The sequence below is a fragment of the Nicotiana sylvestris genome, chromosome 8, assembly GCF_000393655.2.
Source record: "Nicotiana sylvestris chromosome 8, ASM39365v2, whole genome shotgun sequence".
Taxonomy (NCBI): domain Eukaryota; kingdom Viridiplantae; phylum Streptophyta; class Magnoliopsida; order Solanales; family Solanaceae; genus Nicotiana; species Nicotiana sylvestris.
The window spans coordinates 36,995,853-37,009,675 of record NC_091064.1 but is presented as its reverse complement, the minus strand read 5'-3'; positions in this window follow the sequence as shown (position 1 = coordinate 37,009,675).

Below are 13,823 nucleotides of genomic sequence, written 5' to 3'. Positions count from 1 at the left end.
TGGTTGATGCTTGGCGCATCTGGGCTTTGGACTACAATTTGGTTTGCATCAATGAGCTCATGGATTGCCCGTTTCAAATGCCAACACTTCTCTATGTCATGCCCTGGAGCATCAGAACAATAGGCGCATCTTAGGGAATAATCGAGGTTCTTTGGAGGGGGATTTTGTATCTTTGACTCAATCGGCCTCAAGACGTCCAACTGCCTTAACCTTTGAAATAGACTAGCATAAGACTCTCCAAGTGGGGTAAAAGTTTATTTACGCTGCTGCCTCTCTCTCCTATACTCTGGCCTTGATCGAAAATTTGAACCAGTGGGGTTTTGATAGGGTTGTGAGGGTGGATAGGTATTTTATGGAGCTGGGTAGATATTCTGCGGAGCTGGAGCACGCCATTGCGGGTAGTAGGGGGTTGAGCATATGACTGTGCGTGGTGAACAAGGTATTGGGATGGCCTGGCTGAGTATTGGGGGTTTTACGGGGAAAAGTAATGTTGAGGTGGATTATATGGAGCTTGGGCGTAGGCTTGAGGTCGGGGTCGAGGATGGATGTACTGATGAGGTGAACCCCTCTGGCCATGCCATGATCCAGAGACAAACATAGCGACATATTCCTTCTTCTTCTTGCCTAGCAAACTTCCGGTACCACTCTGGATTGCCTGGGTGGCTGCTTTTATAGCAGAATAGCTCATGATCTTACTCGACTTGATCCCCTCTTCCACCATTTCTCCCATCTTCACCACATCATTGAAAGACTTACCAATGGCTGAGATCAAGTGGCCATAGTAAGTGGGCTCCAGGGCTTGAAGAAAGTATTTAACCATCTCGTCCTATTCCATCGGAGGATTGACTCGTACAGCTTGCTCCCTCCATCGGAACCCATATTCTCTAAAGCTTTCACTGGGTTTCTTTCCACCTTGGTCAGAGATAGGCGGTCTGGAACAATGTCTATATTGTACTGAAAGTGCCGGGCAAAGGCCTAAGCCATATCGTCCCAGGTGTACCACCTGCTGGTGTCCTGGCGGGTGTACCATTCTAAAGCTTCCCCACTCAGACTTTGGCTGAAGTATGCCATCAGTAATTCATCTTTCCCCCGGTGCCTCTCATTTTGCTGCAATAACCTCTCAGATAAGCTACAGGATCCCCATGTCTGTCATACAAGTCAAACTTGGGCATCTTGAACCCGGCAGACAATTGGACATCGGGGAACAAACACAAATCCTTATAGGCCACACTCACTTGGTTTCCCAACCCTTGCATATTTCTCAATGATTGCTCCAGACTCTGTACCTTCCTAAAAATCTCTTCTTGCTCTACGTTCTTGGGTGGTTTGTCAGTTTCAACATGAGGCTCAAATTGGGGATTGTAAGAGTAAGGATCTGGGACTTTGAAGGTGGGCTCCGGTGCATAGTAGTGGGCATCTATAGCGGGGAATGCAGGCTCACTAGAGGATCGGTGGAGGGTAGCTTGTGGAGGGGGTACAAAAATAGGAGCAGATGTCGGAGCAGGGTATGAGGTTGTTTTGGCTGGCGGAGCATGAACAGTTTGGGCTGAAGTGCCGGGGTAGTTGTGGTAAGGGGTAAAGCCAGGTGCGTGTTATGGGGAAATATCAATGGTATTGGGCATCTGGGATTGAGAGAGTGGTGGAATGGAAGCAGGGTTTTTTTTGTAGTTGGTAGGGAACGAGGGTGGAGGATGTCCCTTAATCCAGGCTTGATACATTTCTGCCATCTGATGCTTCAACCTTCGGACCTCCTCTTGCAGTTCCGATTCCGACTCAACAATCTCCCTTGGTGGGTCTACAACTCCAGTGTCTGTTTCCTTGCTAGCCATGACTGTTTGACGCTTTGATCGGGTGTTGTATGGATGACTTGCCAGGATGCCAACAAACTAACCACCTTCCTGAAACTTAATAGAGATAACAGAGGACAACAACACAAAACCACCATGTTAGCATTAGAGCATTTATCAAATAATAATATCACATTACGTGCAATGCACCAAGCAACAATTAATGGTTCTAAAATGGCTTTGAGGGTCGCAGGGTCATATGGCATCATCCCAATTTGCTCATTTCAATCCTTTCTTCTCTTTCTTTTCCAACACCTCTTATCATTCTTTTCTTTTTATTTTGAACCAAAAATGATTTGATCGAACCCGATGTAGGTTGCCTACTTATCATGTCCCTCGTGAATCAGACCAAGCGTAGTTCTGGAGAAGTGGTGGAAAATAAATTGAAAACAAAATATTTTTGTGATTTTTCATTTAAAACTTTTCGATATTAAAATACAAAGGGAAATACGATAATGAAAGACATGACAGACTCAACTACACTACGACAGACTCTGACACTACCTAAAGGACTCAGTACTTCTAGACAAGACACGAAAGTAAAAGATAACATAAGACAATCTCAAAACACCTAAATATAATGACTCCTCAAGCTGCTCCTGAATGTGACTGTCCTGACCGGGATGGTCCTGGGCTGTCCGTCATGCTCAAACTCTATAACATGCCTCGTAAAGAAACACCGATGCTGAGAATAAAGGCCCTGGAGCGTGCCCCCGCATCCTGAAGGCTGACCCTAAACAAATACTGGCTATGCTGCTCCACGTTTGCTGCCAATCTCGCTAACTAAGACTTTATCAACTCAAGCTTATCCCAGGGATCTTGGTTCGATGTCTCCCCAAAATCATCTGTCTAAACTGCCCGACCCCTGAGTTGGGCTGGCAATGGGATACTGACCCCTGGCGGGACGGACTGTAACCAAATCAAGTACTCCTAAGTACACTCGGGCCTGCCAACATCCTCTACTAATTTATTTTTCTTCATCCTCTTTGCATTGTTCCAGTATTGCACATACTTGATTCATCAGCCGCCTTTTTGCTAAAATTTATGATGTTCCTCCAAAGGTTCAAAGTTGGAGGCTCCTCTTGTCTTCTGCCCAATTGCCGCATTACCCTAACGGGAGTGTACGACCTGACACACTTGAGTCCTATCAGCATCAGGAAAGGCTGTATGAAGCACCCTACCAAGATATCATCCAAAGGTAGCCAAAGGTAAGCCCACAAAATATTCCCATTTGTCCTCAAACCAAGGAACTCAATCCAAGCCGTGACGCCTACTGGGTACGTAAACTTAGGAGATTTCATCCTACGTTCGATGCATACCACCCGATCCCTCAAGGCACGGTCGATGGGACAAAGTAAGGAAGCGGTGTGCAAATTCTCCATCATCCATTGTTGTAGCAAAAGGTTACTTCCCTCAAAATATCTGACACCTCCCTTAACCTCACTTAGGGCTCGGTACAACTCTGCTAAGATCATCGGCACAACGGTAACGGTTTTGCGTTGCTTCTCATGAAATAGTGCCATTACCACTGACTGTAGACGGGTGCTAATGTGCCTCTCATCTAATGGAAAAACCAATAATCCCAACAAAGCAAGGCTGAAAGCTTCGAGGCGACGTCTTTGCCACTTTGCCTTGGTTTTGCAGAACTCATCCCAAAAAATGTCAAAACTATCCTGTGGTTCAAATCTAGCAAACAAATAATCCAAGGATATCCAGGACTGCTCGAGACATTTTAAATGCTTATTATCTTTCAGGCCCAGGTCGCTGAGGAATCTTGTCTTAGAATGGTCTCGGGGAAGTATCATGTCCTTGCCTATATAGCTTAAACGAGTGAGACCAGACATTTCCGCCAAGGTAGGAGTCATCTCACACTCTCCAAATCTGAAAATCAAATTTTGCGGATCCCAATAAGTCAGCATCGCCTCCACCAAGTCTGGGTGGGGTGTGATATCAAGAAGGGAAGTTAGGGTGCCCAATTTCTGCATTAACTCATGCTGCTCTAACGATGAAAACATTTTCCACCACTTGATCAACTTCATAGGAACCTTTACTACCATCAGCACTTTGGATCGAATCAGCGAGTCCATACCTGAATGAAGCAAACATGGTTAGCGACTCGGGACACTACGTGACCCCACCACATTTCCTAGTCGACAAATGTAGGACATAACTTGGCTATATTTGCAAAATGGCCTAAGTGGCTGAAAGTGGCTAAAGCGCAAACTTGACAAAGTTGACCCCTAATGCATGAGAAATACTCCATTTAAAGCTTACATGACTCTAATATCCCGACAATCATGGTCTTAAAAATTACTTTGCAGAAATGGATCCTTTTTTGCAAAAATGGTCGATGTGGCCAAATGTGGCTAGGGACGCAAACACGACATGGATGGACCTTAAAGTGATATGACACCGAGTTATAAACTCAAGATCCTAAGACATGGGTAATTGAGCCACTCTTGCGAAAATAACCCTATTTTGCAAGAATGGCCGATGTGGCCAAAAGTGGCTAGACATGCAAATTTGACAGGAATGAACCTTAGAATTAAGAGGACACTTTATTGTAGACTCAAGATCTTAAGACAAGAGATAACAAACTATTTTGAGAAAACACTTCTATTTTTGCAAAAACGACCAATGTGGCCAAATATGGCTATACATGCAAGATTTGGCTATGACCCCGGAAGCCAAGAACCTAGGAACTATTAGGAAAACCGGACCCTATGTGGGTTGCCTACGTATCCCGACCCAAAAGACGAGAATCAGGTTCGCGTAGTTCGGGAAGATTGGTCATGGGAGAAAGCCTTTTAAAAAAATGCAACTAATTTGGAAAAACCATATTTTTTGTCTCTTTGAGAAATGATGGAAAATGTAAACTCTTTTTGGATTTTCTTTTGTCTTTTTTTTTGAATTTTTGGAAAATGATGGAAAATGTAAAATCTTTTGGATTTTCTTTTTCTCTCATTTTTTTTGAATTTTTGGAAAATAATGGGAAAGTGTAAAATCTTTTTGGATTATCTTTTTTTTCCTTTTTTTTTGAATTTTTTGAAAATAATGGAATGTAAAATCTTTTTTGGATTTTTCATTTTCATTTTTTTAAAAAAAGTAGTGAAAGAAAAATATAACTGGGCCCTACTTTTTTTTTTGAATTTTTTGAAAATAATGGAATGTAAAATCTTTTTTGGATTTTTTATTTTCATTTTTTTAAAAAAAGTAGTGAAAGAAAAATATAACTGGGCCCTACTTGCTTCATCTTTCACCCTTCTTTCCCAAGCATCGATCTGCCAAATGACCTTTTTACCCTCAAAGATTCAACATGTATCACATAGGGATGATTGAATGTCTTTTTGGGCCACGGGCCCATTTTGACAAAATTTGGATAGGCTTCCTACAAAGGGACACGGTACCTGGGACCGAGCCCTGTTAGGTCTAAATGACATGATGCAAATAAAAATGACCTAAAGGCTGACCTAAGTTTGGGGTTCACTAACAAGGCAATTCGGGGGAGCGTATGGTCGATGGTGGCTGCTCAAGCTTTCCACCCACTCCATACGTCCGACGGCCCCCCTCCTAAATTAAGGGTGACTCAACAAAGAGTTCGTGCATGCGACGCGTACTCCGAGACTTGTTGCAGAAAGAAGACCCATGGTTATGCACATGATGACAGTTTATAAAACAGTAACACATTAAGAAAAGCGATAAACAAATAACCAACAAAACAAGGAAATAAGACAAACAAAGCAAATAAAGAAAACAAACACCTCAACCGAATATCCTAAAAGCCAACAAGATCAAATACCATCTCGAACCTGCAAGTCCCCAGCAGAGTCGCCAGAGATGTCACACCCCTTTTTAACCAAACTTCTCACTGAACCCTCTTAAATAAAAAAAAGATTTAGTAAAGCTCAAAAAGGGTTTTCAATTAGAAAGTGACAAAAATGTGTTCAAAAGGAAATAACTCAGAGTCGCCACCTGACATTTGATTTCGGTATTTTTTTTTAAAAATAATAATTTTCTTTTCAAAACACTTTGAACTCTAAAACTAAGTCTACACTAGAGATTTAAGTAAGGGGGTTCATTTGACTCGGGGAGAAGGTGTTAGGCACTCCCCGGGTCCTGTAACTAGTACAGTTGCGTACTCGATCTAGTTAGCTTTTAAAATATTCAAGTTGAGGTGAAATCACAGGAAAAAAATAAACACACACGAGGATCGAGGTCGTCCCCACCTAATAAAAGAAAAAATAAAAATAAAATACTACGAGTTCTACTATCGATCTCCGAGTACAAATACTTCAGGGCATACCCCGAAATAAAATATATACAAATTCTTCGGGACATTCCCCAGATAAATTTAACTAAGGGAACGACCTTTTGCCTCGAAGCAAACAAAAATCCTAAGGCTTGCCTACCCGAGTGTTGCCGGCCAAATCATGCTCCTAACGACTAAAATAATCGGAATAAAACAAAATAATAATATTAAGTTTGATTCATAGTTTATGACCAAAAGATAATTCCATTTTTTATGGATTAATTCCCCGACCCAACCCTTCAAAGCGCCGCCATTTCCATTCAAAATTCTTTCTTTGTCTACATTCTCAAATGTAGAACAGATCTAACATATTTCAAAATCATAACACATTGATTCAACCATTTAGAGAACAAACTAAACAAAGTGGCAGTGAAGCTAACCAAGAATTAAAATAGCAGGTTTGAACCTACGAAGACATAAAGTATATCAATGGATTAATAAATGGGATGAAAAGAGACGGACTTGAAAAAGGATCTTGTAATTAATATAAATTGGGCAGTCCACGGACAGAATAACGCGATTATGAATAGGGTTCAAAATAGCAAATCCATCTCGAGCGAAACCAACGGACCGCACCTCGGACGGCAGCTCCAACAATTGAACACCCGTCTCAACTCAACTCCATTTCAGAAACCAACACAGAACCACAAGAATCAATACTCCAAAAGGCGACGAAGCAACTTCAAAACTTTATCAAGAGACAACAACGACGAATATTTTTGTTGATTTTGATGGGGTCTGTCACACCTCTTTTTTCACCCGCACCCGCAAAGGGGCGCAAAGGGGAGTTTTTCCAATTAAAGGACAATCAAAACGGAATTTATTATTTAATTCAGAGTCGCCACTTAGGAGATTTATGGTATGCCAAGTCACCGGTTGAATCCCGAATCGAGGAAAAGATTGACTCTGTATTACAGTCCGCGAACCAGAAATCTAAGTAAGGAATTCTGTTAATCCGGGAGAAGGTGTTAGGCATTCCCGAGTTCCGTGGTTCTAGCACGGTCGCTCAACTGTCACATTCGGCTTATTTATCTGATTTTAATACATGTTGAATCCTATGTGCAAGTTTTAACTGTTTACCGCTTTTATTATTATTATTTTCAAAGAATTGCAACGTCGTGAGAATGCATCTCGAATTGCGCCACATAAATGTACCCGCAATTTTTGATGCGTTCCAACTTCGTTGAGATTTGGATTTGGGTCACATAAATGTGCACCCGAGTTTAGGAAGACAACATTATTAAATACGCGCCTAAGGATACTAACGTGTTATTACTTTGGGGAAAAGCCGTGAAATTCGCTAAACGACCCGTCACAGAATCTGAATATTTTTAATATATACATTTAACGAGGGCCCCGCAATTTATGCGTTTTATTTGGGCGAGGCTCATCTCATTTTTATTTAAAGGCAAACCTAAAAGCAACTATGATTTCCTATCTTTGTTTGTCTCTAAAAAAATGGAACAAAGGTCCTAATTAACTTGCATGGACCGGCATTGAACGTATTGCATCATGATATGAAATCAAGCAAACTCTAATATACATCACATGACCTTCAACAAATTGGTCTTAATAATAGCCCAAAAGAAAAAAAAAGATTTATTCAACTGTACAGGGAAAAAAGGTGCCCGAGGTCGGGCCTTAAACAAGTTCAGGCCCAAGTCTTATCCGAAAAAAACTATCTCGTTGGGACTCCTAAGCGTCCAAATTCCTTACGGATTTTTTCCTTGTGGTTTTGATTATCAGCAGGTCTGATTATTGGGGAACACATGAGATGTCAAAGGCCCGGGCAAGAATCATTTGGGCCGTAGGAATTACAACAGCCTAGTTTAATCAACTATTGTATGAATGTAACTAATCGGCAAATTTAATCTTTATACTTGCGCCAATTCAAAAATCCTGATTTTTGCATTTTGACCTTGACATCATTTTAACCCATAGACTTTAACACAAGTTCAATTATCATTTCCAGCACATAACTCTTCACTGTTTGCTTGTTCCTATCAGATATGAAGCTACACATTTACCCTTAGCTTTTGATTTCATATTCTCATGTATCAATTAGAACTTAGGATCTTAAACCGCCTCACATTACCACTACTAGATATGAAACCCCTACAATCATAAGAAATAATTACACTACTTCGACATTCCACAGTCCACTGGATTACAATTTGCAATGTTTTTAGGCTGATTTATGACACACAGAAATCTGCTAAAAACCAACAGGCACTATTAATCCAATAAGGAGTCAATTACTACTAGTAACCCACTAAAACACATAAGTATCTCTAAATACACAAACACAACAATTAATAGTTCAAACGAGCAAACTCATGTTCAACAATCCATCAGTCAATACAGTCCAGAGTTTACACAAATTATAAATGTTCAAATAGTCTAAGTCCCTATCACTACCACTGTGCATTTAATTGACTACTAAACGAGCTGAAATTAGATTAACAGAAGCCTTATGCCATTTCTTCAAATATCAACTATACATTGGCCTGATTCAGCCTTTCATACATCAATGGAAGCTGTAGAAAAATACCTGGAATTACAAGGAGATAGAAGAAAGAACAGGGTCAGCAGCAGTTTTGACAGCTAACAGGAACAACTTAGCAAATCTCACAACAATAACCAGCAAATAACCCCAGAATTAGCTCGGATAGACCAGTTTGACTTGAAGATACCCAGCAAACACTTGAAAATGTCAACTGACCACTACTCGTACCAAAACTAGTTTAATTGGACCCAAGGCTACTTGAAATGAAACTCTGAACTTCAACCACCAGTGATTCAACTCAACAACCAACAAGTTATGGAAAACAACTAGCAAAGTTCACAATTTCTCAATGGAACAATATTTCTCAATAGAACAGTACCTCCCTCACAACTGAAAAGGACTTAAAGCACTGAAGAAAACAAACTCTAAAAACTGATTAAACTTTCAAGAACTAATCCTCAACTCTCAAAACTTACTTTCTTTTGTCAAGCTCAAAACTGATTTTCAGCTCTCCAAAGAACTCCCTTAGATTGATTAAAGAACCCCCTTCACTCTGTCCTCTCCCCCCCATTTTATACCATAACAGACCTCTTCTCAGACCTTATGAGTATTAAGACCAATTAATTAAGCCATTCTCCCATGATATTCCCTGACAGCCTATTACTATGTGTCTAATCTCTTTTTTAATTCACTTGTTCCCCACTAACCCATGTCCATTCTTATTTTACTTCCTAGAATGGGCATTCTTCCTCTTTTTAAATCAAGCGTGACTTGACAGCCATGCTGTCCTGTTACCCTCCATTCTACTTTCAAATTAAAAATGCAAATGGATTCAGGTAGCGGAATCAAATTAACAATGAACCTCTGAAGCTGAGAATACATAAGGATCAGAAAAATGAAACAACTAACATCAAATAACTCGAAGAGAACAACTAAACTACAAACATGAACGAACTAATCGACGAAACTATTTAAACGATTAAACAGTTCACAACATATGCTAATCAACCTAATGCCAAACGTTTGTTCTTGATAAACAAAGATGGTCGAATAAACAACACGCCAAAACAGAGGACTGGTCGAGTTTCAGAATGACCAGAGGAAAGAAGAAAAGACGGGGAGAGATTGACAATAGAATAAACAAAATTAGAAAGACTCACCGGCAAGGCTCGAACTGGGAATCGACATTCTGAGTCAACACAACATAATGCCAAACGTTTGTTCTTGTTGGAGAACAAACTGGCGTCATTATTTTGTGCTGAAACAGACTCGAACAAACCAAAAGATCCAAACGAACGACCCCTTATGTGCTGGTCCCAATTTAGGGTTCTAAGGCTCGAACTTAAACTTGATATTCGACGCGCTTTGGTCCGATTCAAAGGAAATCCATGATAAGTACGGTATGAAGGAGTCACGGGGGTCATATGGTGTTGATTTAGGGTCGATTAGATGAACCAAGGTTCCAGACAGATTTTTCGATCTAATATTCGAAGTGCTCGGGGATTATTCGAAGAAAAACGAGTGTGGATTCGGAGAGGGGATGGCATGGTGGTTCAGGAGTGTGATTTTGGTCGGGACCGGAGAAGGGGCTGCCAGGTTTTGGTGGAGGATTTTCAGGGCGGCTAGCTAGGGTTTTTGGGGTCGTCTAGTTCGTTGAGAGAGAGACGAAGGGGTAGGAGGTTATTTTTGGTAAATGAAATTGGGGTAAGGGTTTGGGGGTAACTGAAATTAGGGGATGAATCCTGGTCGTTGATCTAATTATCTTAGATTGGGTCAGGGGAGGGACGAATATGGGCCGGTTATAGGACTGGGTAAGGGTATTTTTTGGCTTAGGCCTGGAGAAAAACTGGCCTGGTCCGATTTTCTTCATTTTTTCATTTTGCTTCTTTTTCTTTTTCTTAAACTAATGAAACTAAAATTCTAAAAATCCTAAATTAACTTATAGAACTAAATTAATTTATAAAAGTACTAATTAACTTTTAATAACAATTAACACACATAAATAAATACCAATTAAAATAAAATTACACAATTTGGACATTTAAAAGCTAAAAATGCAAAGTACATTATTTTTGTGATATTTCATTTTGTAAAACAACGATTTTCTTAATTAAATGCAAAAATCAAATCCTAAATGCGAATACCATATTTTTTATATTTTTTTCTTAATTAAATAAAATAAACGTGCACAGACAAATGTAAACAATACATGAAAAATAACACAAAATTCACAACAATTGCAAACAAACAAAATTATTTTATTTTGAATTTTTTGGGATTAATTCTCATATAGGGCAAAAATCACGTGCTCACAGCTGCCCCTCTTTGTCCGAAAACACGAAGAGTTTTCGTGCAAAGATAAAGTGAGCGGATACGAGTGATTTTTGAAAGTTTTGACCAAACCTCTAATTCAAAGGTTTCCTACATATCCTTGGCTAAAAAGGAATCAGGTCAATGTAGTTCGGGAAATTTTGGTAGCTGGGACTACCATGAAGCTGTGGTTTTACTGTTACTATTGTTGCTGCTACTGCTACTGCATACAGACCTCCTTCTTACACCGTGCTACAAATGAAAATAAGAAGCTAGACAAAACTATAACCTATAAATTACAAAATCTTATCTAGATCTTCAAAACTTGCTCTTGCGTCTCTTGTTGCCTTCCTTTCTTGTTGACTTGTGTTTCCTCTGATGTTTCTTCGTTTCTGACTTGACTTGTATTCTTCTCTTCTTTAGGTGGATTCCTAATTGCCAAACTCGAATTACTTCTTTCCTTCTTGTGAGATGCGAATTATTTTTCATTCTAAACTTGAACTGCTTTCTTCTGACCATTGTTGCCTTCCTTCTGATTTCTGAATTTGAATTTATGCTGGGGATTTTTATTGTATTCCTCTGCTTTACTGACTTCAACAACAACTTCGAAAATAAAAACGCCGTTCCTTTCTTCAAGCGAGCTCCTGACCTCAACAACACCTTCGAAAATAAAGCGCTGTTCCTTTCTTCTGGCGGGCTCCTGACCTCTACAACAACTTCGAAAAAAATAAAGCGCCTTTCCTTTCTTCAGGCGAAAAATAAAACGCCGTTCCTTTCTTCAGGCGGGCTCCTGACCTCAACAACAACTTCGAAAATAAAACGCCATTCCTTTCTTTAGGCGGGCTCCTGACCTCAACTACAACTTCGGAAATAAAAACGCCATTCCTTTCTTCAGGTGGGCTCCTGACCTCAACAACAACTTCGAAAATAAAGTGACATTCCTTTCTTCTGGCGGGCTCCTGACCTCTACAACAACTTTGAAAACAAAACGCCATTCCTTTCTTCAGGCGGGCTCCTGACCTCAACAACACCTTCGAAAAATAAATCGCCATTCCTTTCTTCAGGCGGGCTCCTGACCTCAACAACAACTTCGAAAAATAAATCGCCATTCCTTTCTTCAGGCAGGCTTCTGACCTCAACAACAACTTCGGAAATAAAAACGCCATTCCTTTCTTCAGCCGGGCTCCTGACCTAAACAAAAACTTCGAAAATAAAGCGCCATTGTTTCCTCTTACCTCCTGAACCATTTTCCTTCTAACTTGAATTATCTTTCTTCAAAACTACTTCCCACAAAACTGGTGTTTCATATCTCTGCGAACTGCTGGTGATAACATTTTTCAAAAATATGTTATCTTACTCCTTCAAAGGCTACTTCCCTTAAGACTGATGTTTCATTCCTCTGCAAACTGTTTCCTTTTGCGAAACTGGTCTCCCTCTTTTCTTTTTCTCTCTTTTTTCTTTTCTTTTTCTTCTTCCTTCAAAGACTACCTCCCTTAAAACTCGTGTTATCTTCCTCCTAACATTTCTTTCTTTAGAACTTGTTTTGCATTTTCCCGAAAAACTGTTGGGGATACTGCTTTTCACCAAACTTGTGTTAGGCTTCCCGAAAATTTTCGAAATGAACGAAAATTTTCTGCCCTAGTTTGACAATCTTTCTTGTGGCGCATCTTTCCGTCATCAGTAACATTCCCTGTCCCTGCTTCAAATTAAAGAAAATTTGGTCAGTTTAAAACGTGGTGGTTGGTTGTAATACTCCTGCTGGGGATGCTATCAACCATTTTCCCATCTATGCGTTGTCTGACCATCTTGAAGCTTGGCTGATACCTTCCGACCTTCTTGACGATTCCTTATTCACAAACCTCTTAACAATTTTCCCAGTCTTCTTATCTGACCTCATGTATTTTCATGACAGCTGATTTCACTTGAAGATCTTGCATATTCATTGATTAACCACTCCCTCCATCGTCTGTGTTACTGAAACACCTTTTCCGGTGCAGACCCAATATCTTCTTTTGCGGTACTGTCCGTGAACTGGCATTTCCCCAACCTTTGAGTCTCCTATGAATTTCCCAATTATGTCCATTGCTTTCCGCATTGTTCTTTCTTGATTTTCCGCTGGCCTTGGCCTTATAACCCTTGATTTCTGCTGGGGATATCCTTCTTGACACTGGTCCATCCTTTTGTCAATCTCATCATCGAATATACCCTCGGTTCAATCCCCCTGGCCCTCTTTTTGTTGCACTGTCCCTGAATTGATATGGACCAATCTTGGGTATTTTGCGCGAACCTCAAAGCACGTTGACTATTACCAGCTCATTGTGCTTGTTCTTTCCTGACTTATACCACTTTGATGTACTAGTCAGATCTCGTCTTGTATAATTGGAAAGCTGATGGCAAATTTTGAAATCATTTCTCGCTTGTTCTAACCAAAGAGACTCAAAAAAAGAAGAGGAGATGACAAAGGTAAAAGGAACAGAGTAAAATGCAAAAGAAAGAGATGACTCCTAACAAGAAAACTACAAAGTAAAACCTATCAGATGTGGATACCAACTCTATTGGCCATGACATGCACACGTGGCCTATCCTCCATCGTTAATCGCCTTTCACAATCTTCGTCTGGTGCTTTCCTGTATGATTCTCAATCTTTATTCGACTTGTAGTGCCCGAAGGGTTTTCACTATCAAGCCTCTCTCATTTTGATTTTTCTCTCAACTTATAGCCGCCTCAAGGTGCCCGTGAAGGTTTTCACCGATAAGACTCTCTCATTTTATTACTTTTCTGTCGGGGATCAGAGTGTTATTCTCGACTTTCATTTGCATGACTTGGCATCTTTTGAAGACTGGTCAAAAGG